Source organism: Hemicordylus capensis, chromosome 5 (assembly GCF_027244095.1).
Source record: "Hemicordylus capensis ecotype Gifberg chromosome 5, rHemCap1.1.pri, whole genome shotgun sequence".
NCBI classification, from domain to species: Eukaryota; Metazoa; Chordata; class Lepidosauria; order Squamata; family Cordylidae; genus Hemicordylus; species Hemicordylus capensis.
The window spans coordinates 175,295,253-175,311,315 of record NC_069661.1 but is presented as its reverse complement, the minus strand read 5'-3'; the positions used below and the strand labels follow the sequence as shown (position 1 = coordinate 175,311,315).

The 16,063-nt window shown below is 45.3% G+C and overlaps 1 long non-coding RNA gene across 2 annotated transcripts in view; it reads right to left on the bottom strand.

Moving 5' to 3' along the window:
- The window catches only part of LOC128326653 (uncharacterized), a 28,543-nt gene that overhangs the window by 10,087 nt on the left and 2,393 nt on the right, over positions 1 to 16,063 (bottom strand). Inside the window, exon 1 of one of the 2 annotated variants that reach the window (XR_008308171.1) lies at positions 5,658 to 5,762. The exons of the other annotated variant lie outside the window; for it this stretch is intronic. This is a non-coding gene — a long non-coding RNA (uncharacterized LOC128326653). Of the gene's footprint in view, positions 1 to 5,657; positions 5,763 to 16,063 lie in introns of those variants that run through there. 2 annotated transcript variants of the gene reach the window in all.

Genomic DNA, 16,063 nt, shown 5'->3' with positions numbered 1-16,063 from the left:
AAGCAGCTAAAAACAAACAAACAATTCAAAACCTTATAAAAACTTGATACATTAAAAACCCTTTAAAACAATTTAAAAACCCTGGAACAATTTAAAAACCCTGGAACAATTTAAAAACCCTGGAACAATTTAAAAACCCTGGAACAGGTAGGTCTTTAGGGCTCTCCTAAATGCCAATAAAGAATTCAAATTATGGATTTCTGCAGGGAGTGCATTCCACAGCACAGGAGCGGCTATGGAGAAGGCCTACCTCTGGGTCACCACCAAATGAACCGGTGGCAACTGGAGCCGTACCTCCTCAGATGATCTTAGCATGTGGTGGGGATCAGATTGAAGAAGGCGCTCTCTAAGGCAACCTGGACCTAAGCCATTTAGGGCTTTAAAGGTAATAACCAGCACTTTGTATTTGCCCGGAAACATATCAGCAGCCAGTGCAGCTGTTTCAAAACAGGCATAATATGATCTCTCCGAGTTGTCCTGGAGACCAGCCTGGCTGCCGCATTTTGAACTAACTGAAGTTTCCGAACTACATACAAAGGCAGCCCCACGTAGAGCAGATAACAGTAGTCAAGCCTGGAGGTTACCAGCTGGTGCACCACTGTTCTGAGGTCATCCTCCTCAAGGAATGGATGCAGCTGTCGAATCAGCCTAATCTGATAAAAGGCACTCCTGGCCACAGCTTCTACCTGAGATACCAGGGTGAGGCCTGGATCCAGGAGTACCCCCAAGCTGTGTACCTGCTCCTTCCGGAGGAGTTTAAACCCATCCAGCACAGGGAGATTTAACTCATCCCTCAGATTCTGAGCCCCTACAACGAGCACCTCTGTCTTGCTTGGATTCAGCTTCAATTTGTTCTCGCTCATCCAGCCCATTACTGCCTGTAGGCAGGCATTTAGGGAATGAATGCCATTTCCTGATGAAGCAGATGAAAAAGAGAAGTAGATTTGGGTGTCATCAGCATACTGATAACACCCAGCACCAAATCTCTTGATGACCTCACCCAGTGGTTTCATGTAGATATTGAAAAGCATTGGTGACAGAATGGAGCCCTGAGGGACTCCATATAACAGCTCCCATTTAGAAGAGCAACTGTCACCAAGCTCCACCGTCTGGAATCTGCTCGAGAGATAGGAGTGGAACCCCTGCAGAGCAGTGCCTCCTATCCCCAACTCCTCCAGGTGACCCAGAAGGATACCATGGTTGATGGTATTGAACGCCACTGAGAGATCCAATAGAACCAGCAGAGTCACACTCCCTCTGTCGATTCCCTGGTATAGGTCATCAGTCAGGCTGACCAAGGCTGTCTCAACCCCATAGCCCACTCTAAAGCCAGTTTGAAATGGGTCTAGATAATCAGTTTCCTCCAAAACTGCCTGGAGCTGGTCAGCCACCACCCTCTCGATCACCTTGCCCAACCAAGGGAGATTAGAGATCGGCCTATAACTATCCATTGCCGAGGGATCCAGGGAAGGCTTCTTAAGAAAAGGTCTAATTATTGCCTCCTTCAAGCAAGGAGGCACCTTTCCTCCCTCAGCGATGCATTTATGATATTCACCTGGCCTCCTTGAATAATCTCCCTGCTAGATCAAAGCAGCCAAGTCAGGCAAGAGTCCAGAGAACAAGTGGTAGACCGCACTACTCCAAGCAGCTTGTCCACATCCTCAGGAATCACAGATTGAAACTGATCCAACCTGACACTGCAAGAAGGATTGTTGGACACCTCCTCCATAGACCCTGCAGAAAAAGTGGAATCCAAGTCGGCCCAAATACAGATTTTATCCAAAAAGAACCCACTGATGGCATCACAGCAGAACACCTCCGAGAGCTGATTAGAAACAGAAGGAGTAGAAATTAGACTCCTCACTACCCAGGATAACTCTGCCGAACGTGAACCCGCGGAAGCAATGCGAACTGACCAGAACTTCTTTTTTACTGTACGCACTGCCTCCGCGTAAGCCCTCAAGTGAGTCACATGCTGCATCCTGTCAAATTTGAGCCGAGTTCTCCACCTGCACTCGCCTACCCAGCCGCTTCAACCCTCGCAGCTCCTCGGTATACCAAGGAGTCAATTTTGAAGTGGGTCTGGAGGGACACTTAGAAGCAATCATGTCTACTGCTCTGGCAAGTTCCTTATTCCAGGTTCCCACCAGGGCATCAACAGAATCACCTGCAGCACTAACTTCGAAACCCTCCAAGGCCTTTTGGAAGCCTACTGGGTCCAGCAGCCTTTTTGGGTGGACCATCCAAATTGGTCCATCACCCCTGCAGGAGTGGATTGTGACCATGATACCAACCTGAACCAGGTAGTGGTCCATCCATGACAATGGGAAACCACCAGATTCCCCACCCATGGAACACGCCCCGATCTGAACAGAAGACCAAATCGAACATGTGGTCGGCAATATGAGTTGATTCAGATACTACCTGGGATAGACCCATAGTTGTTATGGCCGCTATGAACTCCTGAGCCGCACCAGACAAGCCAGACCCAAAGTGGATATTAGTCCCCCAGGAACAAGAGCCTGGGACACTCCAACACCAACTCAGCGACCAGCCCGGACAGCTCAGTTAGTCTGTTGGGCAGCAGGGTGATTGGTACACCAACAGAATCCCCAATTTATCCCTAGTTGCCAGCTTCAAAAATACACACTCAGTATGTCAGCTGCCTCACCGGGGCCCTGGTAAGGGAAATAGTATTCTTATGGAACACAGACACTCCACGCCCCCCCCCTTTCCCTAACCTGTTCCACAACAGAATAACCTGGAGGGAGAAGCTGAGCCCACTGGACCACTCGCCTCCCCCAACCAGGTCTTAGTTATACATGCCAGGTCAGCTCCCTCGTCCATGATCAAGTCATGGACAATTTCGATCTTATTCTGAACTGACCTGCATTACAGAGGAGCAAGGCCAGGCTCTGTGGGAAATTGGAGCTGCTCCCCAAGGCCTGAAAGTTGACAGAGCAGCTGGAAGTGGAAACAGGTACTAAATTACTAGTTTCCCTTCCCCTGTAATGGCCAGCTGCTCTGCCTACACCAATTCTTCTATTCCCCACCACTACAGCAATAGCCGCCCCAGAACTACCGGACGCACCCCCTGCATTATCCCACTCAGGAGAGCCCATATCTGCAAATGGGCCTGGCTCAACTCAGTACAATAAAAACAACCCTCTAACCAAAAACCTCCACCCACAACAGAACCTCCTCTCAACACCCACCCGAAAGATCCAGCTCCAAAGGTGAGCCCCTTATATGAAAAGCAGGCCAAAAATTCTGGCCCTCGCCCTCGTTACTCCCCCCAAATGGTTCCCCTAAAGGGGCGACCCCCTTTAGTGTCACCCCTTTGGTGGCGGCCCCGCCACCACTGGCAGCTTCCTTCTTTATAAGTCCTGGGCAAAAAGCCTGGCTGATGGAACCACGGTGGGGGTGGGGGAACTGCCAAGTCACCTTGGGCTTGGCCTCGGTCCTGCAAGGCACCACAACACCTCAACCAGTCCAGGGGTGAGGGAGACAGATGGAATCAGGGGGCAAAAGGAGAAGGGGGCAACCAGGCAAGAACCCCAGACTCTAACCCTGAGGGGTGCCCAGCAAGATGGTAGTCCCTCCTCCACAGATGGAATCCCCCTCCTCTCTTCTCCAGTGAGCTTCTGGGCCACAATGTTCCAAGCCTAACAATTTTTGTCAGGGCTGTAGAATGGCAGGATTTTTAAAAAACAGCAATATTCTTCATTTGGAAAAGGCAGGTGAAGGGATATCCAGTCAAATCAGTTTAAAATTAGCAAACAATCAGGAAGGATGCTAGGCTAGCTCCAATCTTCCCAAACCCTCAAGTATTATGAGCTATTTTGGGAGCAAGGAACATTTTTTTTGAGAACTTGTTTGGTTGAAAAACAATTGAATATATTTTCAACAATCACAGCACCATCAAAGATCCAATCAATAAACACCCTGCCACCACCCACTCTTTGCTTTCCACAGAGAGGAAAACGACTCATTGCAAGTTGGAAGATCATTTTACATTGGTTATCAAGACTTAAGAGGGAAGAGCCCAATAATTTAAAATCATTTTTTAAAAGTTAAAAATAGCTTGGGCACAAATAATCTCTCTCTCTCTCTCTCTCCCCCTCCCCCTCTCCCTCTCCCTCTCCCTCTCTCTCTCTCACACACACACACACACACACACACACACAAAGACACACCATAAATGTGGGAAGTAGGGGGGAAATCACACACACAAAAACCACACAGATAAGAATTGTTTGACTTTCCTTTCCACTTGAACAGCTTGCTAGCTCCCAGTCCCAGCTCCATCCTAACTGCACTCAGTTGCCGAGTGGGGGAGGAGCTCAAGAAGCCTCTCTGCTGCTGCTGCAGCCACTGCCACTCTTCTCCACTCCGACTAACAAAAGGGAAATTGGGAGTCACAGACAACCTGCTTGGGGGGACTGCAGCTCACGCTCCTGGCTATGGGCTGGAGAGAGGGAAGGACTGGCCATGGGGGTCACTCAGAGACTGTGGGCCAGGAGACATTCATCTACCTTTGTCTCATTAACAGTACACCCATGCAGCTGTGATTTCTTTTGACAACTCTGCCCATTTATTAGCAATAGCAATAGCAATAGCAATAGCACTTACATTTATATACCGCTCTATAGCCAGAGCTCTCTAAGCGGTTTACAATGATTTAGCATATTGCCCCCAACATTCTGGGTACTCATTTTACCGACCTCGGAAGGATGGAAGGCTGAGTCAACCTTGAGCCCCTGGTCAGGATCGAACTTGTAACCTTCTGGTTACAGGGCGGCAGTTTTATCACTGTGCCACCAGGGGCTCATTGAGGAGAATGACCTGAGGTCATATTGAGGAGAATGACCTGAAAACAGTGGTACATCAGTTGGTTACCCTTCAAGTTGGACAACTGTAATGTGCTCTATGTAGGGTTACCTTTGTATATGGTTCAGAAACTTCAGTTAATCCCAAATGTGGCAGCCAGATTGGTCTCTGGGGGATCCTGGAGAGACCACATTATGCCTGTTTTTAAACAGTTGCACTGGCTGCCGATATGTTTCCAGGCAAAGTACAAAGTGCTGGTGTGACGAGCTATACCCTGCTCACCACTCTGAGCCACTCCTAATGAGTGGAGTCTGTTCCCCAAACTAGGGAGGTTAATACTTATATGACTTTGGGAACCAGTTCGATAGAGAATGGTGTTCTCTCTTCCTCCCTTTTAAGCTTTCACTGCCATCACTAAGCTTTTCTTGTTTAGGTTTGTGTCCTGACAACCTCTTGGTAGTATAACTGAGGGCTGCGTGGGGAGAAGTATAACTCACAGGACACTGAGTGAACTTTAAAATAAAACAAAGTTAAGTTTGTTTATGTACAGTAGCTTAGAGGTCTCTCTCTGCCAAAGCAGGGCTAAATAAGCATAATGGTTTCTATAACACTATATCAAATGTAGTCCTTTAACAGAAGCTATACTTATATGTTACTGAGATGCCTGTGTTGGATTCAACAAGCGTTCCCTGACTCTTAGCCCTTTTACTGGAAACAACCACCCTGGTCGAAGTTCCGCTTATATACCATACACACCTAGCAAGCATACAAAAGAGTCACACTCGCTAACCAGAGTGGTTCACTGGTGTGTACCACTTACTACCCACCTCCCAATATCCAATCCATTGACCTAGAGACCTTCACTAGAGATCCTATCCCAGCCATTCCTCTCACTGACTCTTCAAAGCCCTATCTACCACTCTCAGTTCCTGACCTAACAGTTAGGCAGTTTAACTCTCACCCTCTGCTCCATTCTAAAGCCCCTTCCTCAGGAATCCCGGTTCCTTGGACTTCAAAAGATGATTGATAAGTGCTGGAGCTGCTGCCAACCACCACAGCTGGTTATTACCTTTAAAGCCCTGAATAGCTTAGGTCTGGGTTACCTGAGAGAGCGCCTTTCTCTACAAGATCTCCACCACTCATTAAGTTAATCAGGAGTGGTCCATCTCTGGGTGCCACCAGTTCATTTGGTGGTGACCTAGATCTGGGCCTTCTCAGTTGTTGCCCCTAGGTTGTAGAACATGCTCCCTGTGGATTTATTTATTTATTTATTTATTTAAACATATTTTTATACCACCCAAAACTTACATCTCTGGGTGGTTTATGAGGATTATCTTCCTTGGAGAACTTCAGGAGAGCCTTAGAGACCTATCTTTTTAGCCTGGCTTTTAACGATACCGAGTTTTAATTTTAATGAGTTTTAATTTGGTTTTAAATAGTTTTTTATTTTAATTTATTATGTGTTTTTGATTTTAATGTAAACCACCCTGAGCCACTTTAGGAAGAGCAGTATATAAACTAAACAAATAAACGAGCAAACTTCTTGCCCCTACTGGAAGACATGTATCAATAATTCAATCCAGGGATTTCAATTTAGAGGGCATAAAATGTAAGCACATTAAGATGACGTGTTTTAAAATCCATTTTTCCACCACCCCAAGCACTGAATATTAACCTCCCCTTTCAATTGCTCTCTCAAACTTCTTTCCACCAAGAGGATGTGATTACTGCATGATGAACACAGCTTATCTTGCTTTGCTTTATTATTTCATAAGTATTTAAATGATCCCAGTGCAGGCAGGCAGTAAATGATCTTCGGTTATTAGCATGGAAATGTATGAGGCATTCTGTTATGAGTCGAGTGACTTTTTAGGAATTTAGTTTTTCCTTCAGTGCCTCACATTTTATATTGTAAAGCTCCTGCAAAATTCAGACAAGGGCTGAACACAGAGCTGCTGCACAGAGATGGCTTTATTTAGCAATACCTGCTTTATTCAAGGCCTGGGCTTGTGGTGATAGTTAAGGGAGAGGAATGTGCAAGTCCATTTTTCAGGTTCTGCTTCTTTACAGATTCAGATAGCAGGGGTATGGTGGATGACCTGCAGTTATGTGGACCAAAACCAGCCAGGAACTAAAAAATCAAGTAAGGAGATGTATTGTGCTTCCCCAGTAAGTAGTAGTACAAAGTGCTGGTTATTACCTTTAAAGCCCTGAACGGCTTAGGTCCAGGTTACCTTAGAGAGCGCCTTCTTCGGTCTGATCCCTACCGCACGCTAAGCTCATCTGAGGAGATCCGGCTCCAGTTGCCACCAGCTCGTCTGGTGGCGACCCAGAGGCAGGCCTTCTCTGTAGCCGCTCCTGGACTGTGGAGTGCGCTCCCTGCAGACATCTGTAATTTGTATTCTTTATTGGAATTTAGGAGAGCCCTAAAGACCTACCTGTTTGGCCTGGCCTTCCAGTGCTCTTAAATTGTTTTAAAGGGTCTTTGATGTTTGTAAGGGTGGTCTAAAAAATTGAATAAATAAATAAACAAACAAACAAACAAACCAAACATATTTATGAATAATAATTTACAAATCACTTAAAAAGAAGAAGCAATGCCAACCATGTCAAAATCACATCTCATTGGTTATCAGAGAGCAACTACTTGGTTCTTCCTTACCAACCTTCCTTTTTCCTCCTCTCCTTCTACTGTTGGGATATGGCAAGGGTCCCCAACTCCCCAACCTTTTTAAACAAATGCACCTCTTCTGTCATGAATCTTCAGCTCAGATGCTGATACAGTACTGGTAGAAGTGATAGATCCTTATAAAGTTGTTAAAAGGCATCAAATCTATATTAGGAGGAGGTGGGCACAAAATAAGTAGCAACTCTAATACAGGTTATTCAGCTTGATATTCTGTTGTTGTGGGATTTTAGCACAGGTCTCCCATTTTTGTAGCTAGCACCCTGGCCTTCTTCTAAAAAAGAAGACGAGGTGGCACTGGCCTCTGTGGGCAGCTATAACAGAGGATGTTTGTTGAGGACCAGTAGGTGGCAGTTATAATGCAGCTGTGATCATAGGGCCTTATCTTTGTTCATGCCATGCCATATCCCAGCAGTTCCCAACAGGGAAATCACAAAACAGTATCTAAGTTGCTGTGTGTTTTTATTACTGGCTAAATGATTGCTTGGAATTTATCCAAATGTCAGTATATCATAGACTCTCCCAGGCAAATCTATACATCAGAGAAATTCTATGGCAAGCACGTTTGAACTAAAAATTTACTTCTTGGATGCATTTTCTTGGCTGATAATAAATGAGAGGAGGCCAGTGAAATATTCCACGAGGGAAAAGTCAACACTAGGGGGACTGTGGGAATTCCTTTATCTCCATCTCAGTACAAGGTGAAAAAGAAAGCACATCAATGAGAATCTTGAGAAAACATCGATAGCTAAGCAAAAAATTCTGCCTGATCTTTCACAGCTACCAATCCCTGAGAAACATGCTGAAATGAAAACAAGTTTTCATTACATCTGTTTGCTAACCATGGGAGAGGTACCTCTAGGAATTGCAAGCCACTAACAAGGCCATTACTTGAAAGTTACATTTCCCTTTGTTCATTCTTTTTAGCTATACACGAAAAAGCACTGACAGAAACTGAATCCAATGCCTGGTGCTGACATGCACAGGAATTTCCCTTATTTAACATTCAGTGTTAAATATGGGAAATTCCTGTGATGGGATGCCAAGAGAGGGTTAGTAAAGAAAGAGAGTTGATTTAGGTAAGATTAGTAATTCCAGCCAATACAGAACGCTTAAAAAATCTTGTCTTATCAGTTTGAACCTGAAAAAGGTTATAATTGTTTTCTGGAACTCCAAGACAGTTTGGGCTTTCACATGCAATGGACTAAATAGAGATACAGGAGAAGTGATGGGACAATTATTAGTCCCCAATTCTTAAAGCAACATACCACAAAAGAGGAAAGAGCTCTCCCTTCAGACCAAGCACCACAGCTTAGAACATTAAGTCCACTGATGAAAAAAATACTACAACTGTAAGACTTCAGTAGTTAGCAGGGGGGAACATAAGGTTCCTTTTCTGGAGCTAATAACACACCCATCTGGAGACACAGTGAGGACATTCTTCCTGGGACCAGAACATTTAGCACTGTAAATGTCATAAGTGAAGTTTGCTCCCTGAAACAGTAGGTGGCAGCAGGGCAGCCTGCTCCACACCATCAATTCATAATGTATGTAATGCTGAACAAGGTCATCATGGGTGAAAAGGCACAGCTGAAGATGATGACAGATGAACTTTATATATATTGTGGAAAAATCACCCCTCTGATATTGTCATACTTGTTCTTAAAGGAAATGCATAGAGAGTTTATAAATGTCATTTCCATTTTTGGTGTTAAGTTGGAAACAGACTTGTGGGGTTTTCAATAATCATATCACATTGGTCAGAGACAAAGAAGCCCACTGGACACTTTTCTAAATCCACCCTATCTCCAAAAATCACTAAATCACCATCTTACTGAAAATAAACACAATAGCAAGGCCACCTTGTTTTGGACCAGCATGAGCCTGATTTCAGCACTGAAGTTTTTTTAAAAAAAAAATAGCAACTCCATTCCCCCAAAACCTTCAATGGTATCCAGTATTTTAAAAGGAAGACTTATCTTTAGAACAACTATACAATGAGGTCATTCACACAATCAAATACTGTGTTCTATCTAGGTTTGAGAGCTATGTGTGCTCCCAATTTTTGGTTGTGTGAAAGCAAGGTAGGAGGAAAACCTGGGTAGCTTTTCCTCCTACCTTGCTTCCACACAACCAAAAATTGGGAGCACACAAAACTCTCAAACCCAGGTAAAAGTTTTTGATTGTGTGAATGGCCTCAACATGTTGCTCATGTGTGGCTTGCTGTCACTTACCCACTTTTTTATTTACTACATTTATATCCAGCGCTTCGTCCAAGGAGCTCAGAGCAGTGTAGGCTGAGAGATAACTGATTGGCCCCAAGTCACCCAGTGAGTTTCATGGCTGAATGGGGATTTGAACTTTGGTCTCCCCAGTTCTAATCCAACACTCTAACCACTACACCATACCCTCACACTAGTTTGCTTTGGATACCACAGGTGTAGCTGGAAACCTGGAATTTGTTGGGCCATCCCTACACGATTTGCCACACTGTAAGTACTGCAGTCTCGGAGATATGACTCAACATCTCCTTTCGGAAAAGGATATCTATCTACCTCCTAATATGACCTTACCTGAATTACTAAACTAATTGAGCACTCAGGATTCCTAAACATCCAAGACTCCATCCAGAAATTTCCAGGCTTCTTTGACTACATATTCCCTTCCTCCCAACCCTGAAGACTTTTGCTCTGAGAACAATACAGGTCTCAGTAGCAAATCCTAGTAATGAGATCAGACACCACTATTGATTTTTTTCAACAAAACAAAACAAAACAAAACAAAAAACCCTGCCTTCTAAGAAACCAAGAAAAGAAACTTGGTACAGAGATGACAGAATCCTCCTGGGAGAGACAACTCAACTTGTCTACATCTTCCTTCAAAAATGGGTTATGGATTCCCTTGACATACATTGACATTTATGCAAAATAAATGCAGTACAGAGGAAGCTTCAACTAACCATAATAAAATGTTGTATCAGCAAATTCTTCCTAATTCAGAAGAAGGAAAAACCGTGATCTCTGCATCAATAATTTAATGTAGCTTCTTCATATTTGGCAACTAAAAGCATATAATGTCACCAGACAGGGCCCATTCTACCCATAGTTAGTATGAATATCTCAGAATGGTAACCCCAAATCCGTCTTTTCACCTTTTCTAGCTGCTAGTAAACACAACATAGGATACATTTAGGTCATCCCTGGTGGATGACCAACATAAGGAGATAGATGGGGGAGTGTTACCCTGTTGATTCTCCTAGATCTCTGGATGGTGGCTTTTGATACCATTGACCATGGTATCCTTTTGCCACCTCTCCAGACTGGGACTTGGTGGCATTGCGTTACGGTGGCTCCAGTCTTACCTTGAGGGTTGTACCCAGAAGGTGGAGGGGACGCCCACTCCACCCCTTGGCCATTGGCCTATGGGGTGCTACAGGGTTCTATTTTGACCTCCATGCTGTTTAACATCTACATGAAACTGGGAGAGGTCACCTGTAGGTTTGGGCTACGGTGTCATCAAAATGCTGATGATACCCAGCTCTACCTATCATTTAAGTCAGCTAACTCCAGGGAGACAGTGGATGTCCTGAACCAGTGTCTGCAGGCTGTTCTGGATTGCATGGGGGCAAACAAAAAAACTTAATTCAGATAATGAGTTGGCATTGAGTTGGTAAAACCGATTATCTGAGTGGTGAGGTAAATCTGGTCCTGGATGGGGTCAGATTTTCCCTGAAAGACCAAGTTAGGAGCTTGGTGGTGCTTCAGGACCCAACACTGTCCTTGAAGGCACAGGAGAAGTCAGACCTGACTTCAGTCACTCATGCACTGGTAGCATCCAGAATGGATTACTACAATGTGCTCTACATGGGGCTCCCTTAAAGACAGTTTGGAAGATTCAGCTGGTCCAGAATGTTGCTGCAAAGATGCTCGTGTTAGTCGCTACTTAAGGATCACACCTATACTGTGACAGCTTCACTGGTTGCCAGTTGCTACTAGTTGGCCCGGGCGCAGAGCATCTGCGCCCCTAGTTTGGGCCAGCCATTTTCTCTTGATTGGCCACCTGTCAGCGGCCTCTGGCCGGCCACCTCCTTCCCTTCCCTCCCCACCCAGGGTACTACCTTGTATTGTACTGCCCGGCACTTTTCTTCCCCGCCCGCAAGCCTGGCCAGTGCTTTCCCTCTCCGCCTGCTGGCCTGGCGGTGGTGCTGCTTCCCCTCGCTGTCTGCCCGGTGGCAGCCCAGCAGGCGCTTTCCCTTACTGCCAGCCGGCCCAGCAGTGGTGTGGCTTTCACTCTCCACTGGCCGGCCCGGTGGCAGCACTGCTTTCCCTCTCTCCTGGCTGGCCGGCCCAGCGGTAGCACCGCTTTCCCTCGCCTCCTGAAACTGCCTGCCTCCTCCGGCAAGGCCAAGTCCGCCAGCCGGCCAACCACCTCGTGCCAGGCGCGCAGTTCCACCGCCCACCAATCGCATGTGTCTGGAGTTCTCGTGAGATTTCCACCACGCATTAGAACCAGCATGTCTTGGAGAAATAAGTATATATGGGTTTTTTTGTATGCCGGCTTGAATAATTGTAGAATGGTGCGATATAAATTAGTAAATAATAATACTTCAGACATACAAAATACTTTATAATTCATATCTCCTAATATGCACATAACCAAACATCAAATAATCATCTGGACTTACAGTCCTCAGAGTCATAAAGAAGTTGGAAAGAAAAGGCTTTGCCACCTGCTCTTTACTTCTGGAATCTATGGTATGCTCCCAGAAAGTATACTATGCATGTTTACACCATACTTAGAAAATTCCATTCTTGCTCAACTTGCTGCCTACGAAGAATAATTACAGCTCTGAGCCAGCCACTAGTCACTGGAATGGTGTTGAAAAGTCACACCCCAAAACACTGACCAAGCAAATGCCCTGATACTATTTAACAAAATAATGCACAAATATCAGTCGAAGAATAATTACAGCTCTGAGGCAGCCACTAGTCACTGGAATGGTGTTGAAAAGTCACACCCCAAAACACTGACCAAGCAAATGCCCTGATACTATTTAACAAAATAATGCACAAATATCAGTCTGAAGACAGAAGCAGAGCCTCCTACAGCTCCTCAACAAGACGTAATCCTAAATGAAGTGAAGTTTTTTCTCAGTCTCACCCAATATCCCTCAGCAGTATAGCTCATGAGTGAGAAAAACTGATTTCATTGTCTGACACAATATCCTCCTCAATCACCCTGTGACTCTACTTTAACTGAGCAAATCAATTTCACTAGACACCACACTGAGAAATTTAAAAAGACAGAAGGGAGCAGGTGCAGTTTCATTTCTCACCAAGCTGTTGTTTTTTCCTTTCTCCCTATCTTGGAGATGCCAGGGAAGGAACTTGGAGCCTAGATGCTCTTCCCAGAGCGGCTCCATCCCCTAAGGGGAATATCTTACAGTGCTCACACTTCTAGTCTCCCTTTCATATGAAACCAGGGCGGATCCTGCTTAGCTTGAGGGGACAAGTCATGCTTGCTTCCACAAGATCAACTCTTTTCCCCAGCTTAGGTCTGGGTTACCTGAGAGATCACCTTTCTCTACAAGATCCCCACTGCTCATTAACATCATCAGGAGGGGTCCATCTTCAGGTGCCAGTTCATCTGCTTCACCAGTTCATCTTGTGGTGACCTGGGATTGGGCCTTCTTAGTTCCGTCTAGATTGTGGAATGTGCTCCCCGTGGATATGAGGATTATCTTTCTTAGAGGCCTTCAGGAGAGCCTTAAAGACCCATCTTTTTAGCCTGGTTTTTAATATCTAGTTTTAATTTTAATGAGTTTTAATTTGGTTTTAAATGGTGTTTTTATTTTAATTGTTTTATTAGGTTTTTACTTTAATGTAAACTGCCCTGTGCCACTTTATGAAGGGCGGTACATAAATTGAATGAATGAATGAATAAATTTTAGCAACCTTGCAACTATTAGAGGCCCTATCCCACACAAGAGGCCCCAAGAATGTATTTACACTCTTTACAAGAATGTAAATTCCCACTTCAAAAGTGATACTTTCTTCTCATTATAGCCAGAACTGCTCTCACCAACCTGGTATCAAATGGGAAAACAGTTTTTCTACATCTGAAAGCCAATGTCCAATTTGCAAATTGGGTCAACAGTGTTCCTGGAAAAATGGTTTAGAACAGGGCACAAGTTTTTTTTAGAACTGAGCCTGAACAGTGTAAATATTTAATAAATATCAGATATTTGTCATAGCACTTTTATTTTACATACTTTGGATCAAGCTAAGGTAATTAAATTACCTGTAAGATAACATGCTATAAGGAATGTTAATAATAGACTTCAAAGGAAATGACACACACAGAGGGAGAGAGAAAGAGAGTTGGAGTCTTGGATGCATTGTATTGTTTTCAAATACCATATTGAGAAACCTATGAGCTAAGTGAGGGATACCTAAATATACGTAATGGATTTATCATCAGAATGACCTCAGCCTCTTACATAATGTACCCATTAATCATTTTAATCTTATGGCAACCAGAGGGATTGTTTGGTAGAAATAAAAGAAATAATATATTTGTAACAGAATCCAATGGGATAAAGGAGTTATGAAAATCAGCGTCACCTTACAAGTGAGCTTTCCACAGAGCATTAGCAAATGTCTTAAATACTATAATTACTAAGCTACTTGGGCAAATGTGATATAACATTATCACAAATCTTGTTTTTCAGAACTGATTTAAAACTATGTTAAAGCAAGACGATTGGGGGCATATTAGAAACGAATCAGTTTATGGTGGCATAAGCTTTCATGAGCCACATGCTCAAGTGCAGCAGCTGCTTCTATCTGACCTTGGGGAAGACTGTGATATCTTGCTCCCCAGATGTGCTAGTATCACTGCTACAAATGCAGAATCAGAGCCATGGAGTTAACAGCCTGGGAAGAAGTTGTGTGACACCTGGCCATTTGTGGCCATCTTCTAGGCAGATCATCACTGACACTGACAGGGTCGCCACTGATGGGGAGTGGGGTCATCAAAAGGATATTGTTCCTTCAGGTGGTGCCTTCCTTCTCGTTTCTCCCTGATGAATCCTAGTGAAAGGAGGGCTTGATTGTCCAAGGACTGGGGAGATGGGGTGTGGTGTTTCTCTCTACCTTGCATGTGGCATAGTTAACTAGCTCTTACCACATCTCAGGTTGGGAGCAGGCTTGAGTGGCATGTGACAAAGGGGGTTCCTCACCTGCCTTGGAACTGTTTGACGTATTTCCTCAGTCATGTTTTGGAGTAACTATTTAGGGAAGAAAAGGAATCAGCTAGGGATGTGCACAGAACTGGTTTGGCTGGTTCAGTTTGAATCTGGATCAGATTCAAACCAACCTGGCCCAGTCCACTTTGAGGATTCCCCTTTACAAGTAAAGGGGGCACCCCTAATCCTTATGCTAAAGGCGTGGGAACAGGGTGGAGAGAGAAAGCAGCCTCCATACCTTTAGAGGCAGTGGCGTCGTCGGAGGCAGTGGGGGACAGCGGCAGGGACTCCTCCAAGCTGCCTGCCAGCCTCTCAAATGACAGTCTGGGCTGGCTGCAACCCAGTTCAGTCCTCTGCACATGTGCAGAGGCCATTTTTGTGACCTCCACACATGTGCAGAGGCCATTTGCATCACCACGTGATCTGCATGCAAAGAGGCCTGAACTGCGCTGCTGCCAGCCCAGGCTGTCGTTTGGGAGGCTTGCAGGGGGCTTGGAGGAGGCCGCTCCTGGCCACACCACAAATGCAGCGGCCATTTAACTCTTGAACCGTGGCCCATGGCCGCTTGGGAGCTAAACCAGCATCCCCGTGTCTGACGTCAGATGCAGGGTGTGTGTTGGGGCCACGAGGCACAGGCCCTGATTGGGTACGGCTTGGGTTCTTTGAACACGTTGGCCCAATGGTGGCTCCGCCCCTGCTGCCCTCCACTGCTCTATTCAGTTTCCTGTTCTGGCAGCACACATCCCAATAACCCCCCGTGTGGCGTCAGTACACACGGTGTCCATGCGGGCGCGGACGCCATTTGCATGGTCAGTGCCTGCGCATGCACGGACACCGTGTGAGTGCTAACACCATGCAGGGTTTTTTTGGGATGTGTTCCGCCACAGCAGCAGGAAGCTGAAATGAGTGGCAGACAGCAGGTAAGGACCTGCTCTCTTTTTTCTTAAAATTCCCTTTCAAATTTCTCTAAAAGTGTCCGAACTGTGCTTTGAACTGTGCTTTGTATACACCCCTACCTTGTAAAGTTTAGCAAGGGGAAGGGGTCCAGATGGGTGGCTTTGAACAGCAGTTTGGGCACATCCTAATTGCAAGGAGGACTGGACAACATAGGCGAGTGATCGACACAGGCTATCCTTAGGGCAAGAGAAGCAGGACAACTGCCTGGGCCCCACTCTTGTTACTGCCATTAAAATTAACTGGAAAGGGGCTGATTTGCCCCAGGCCCTGCAACCCCTGCCCAGAGCTCTTTAAGGACACCCCTTGCTGGACAGCCTCCTGTCTGGGCCCTTCTCCCATTGCAT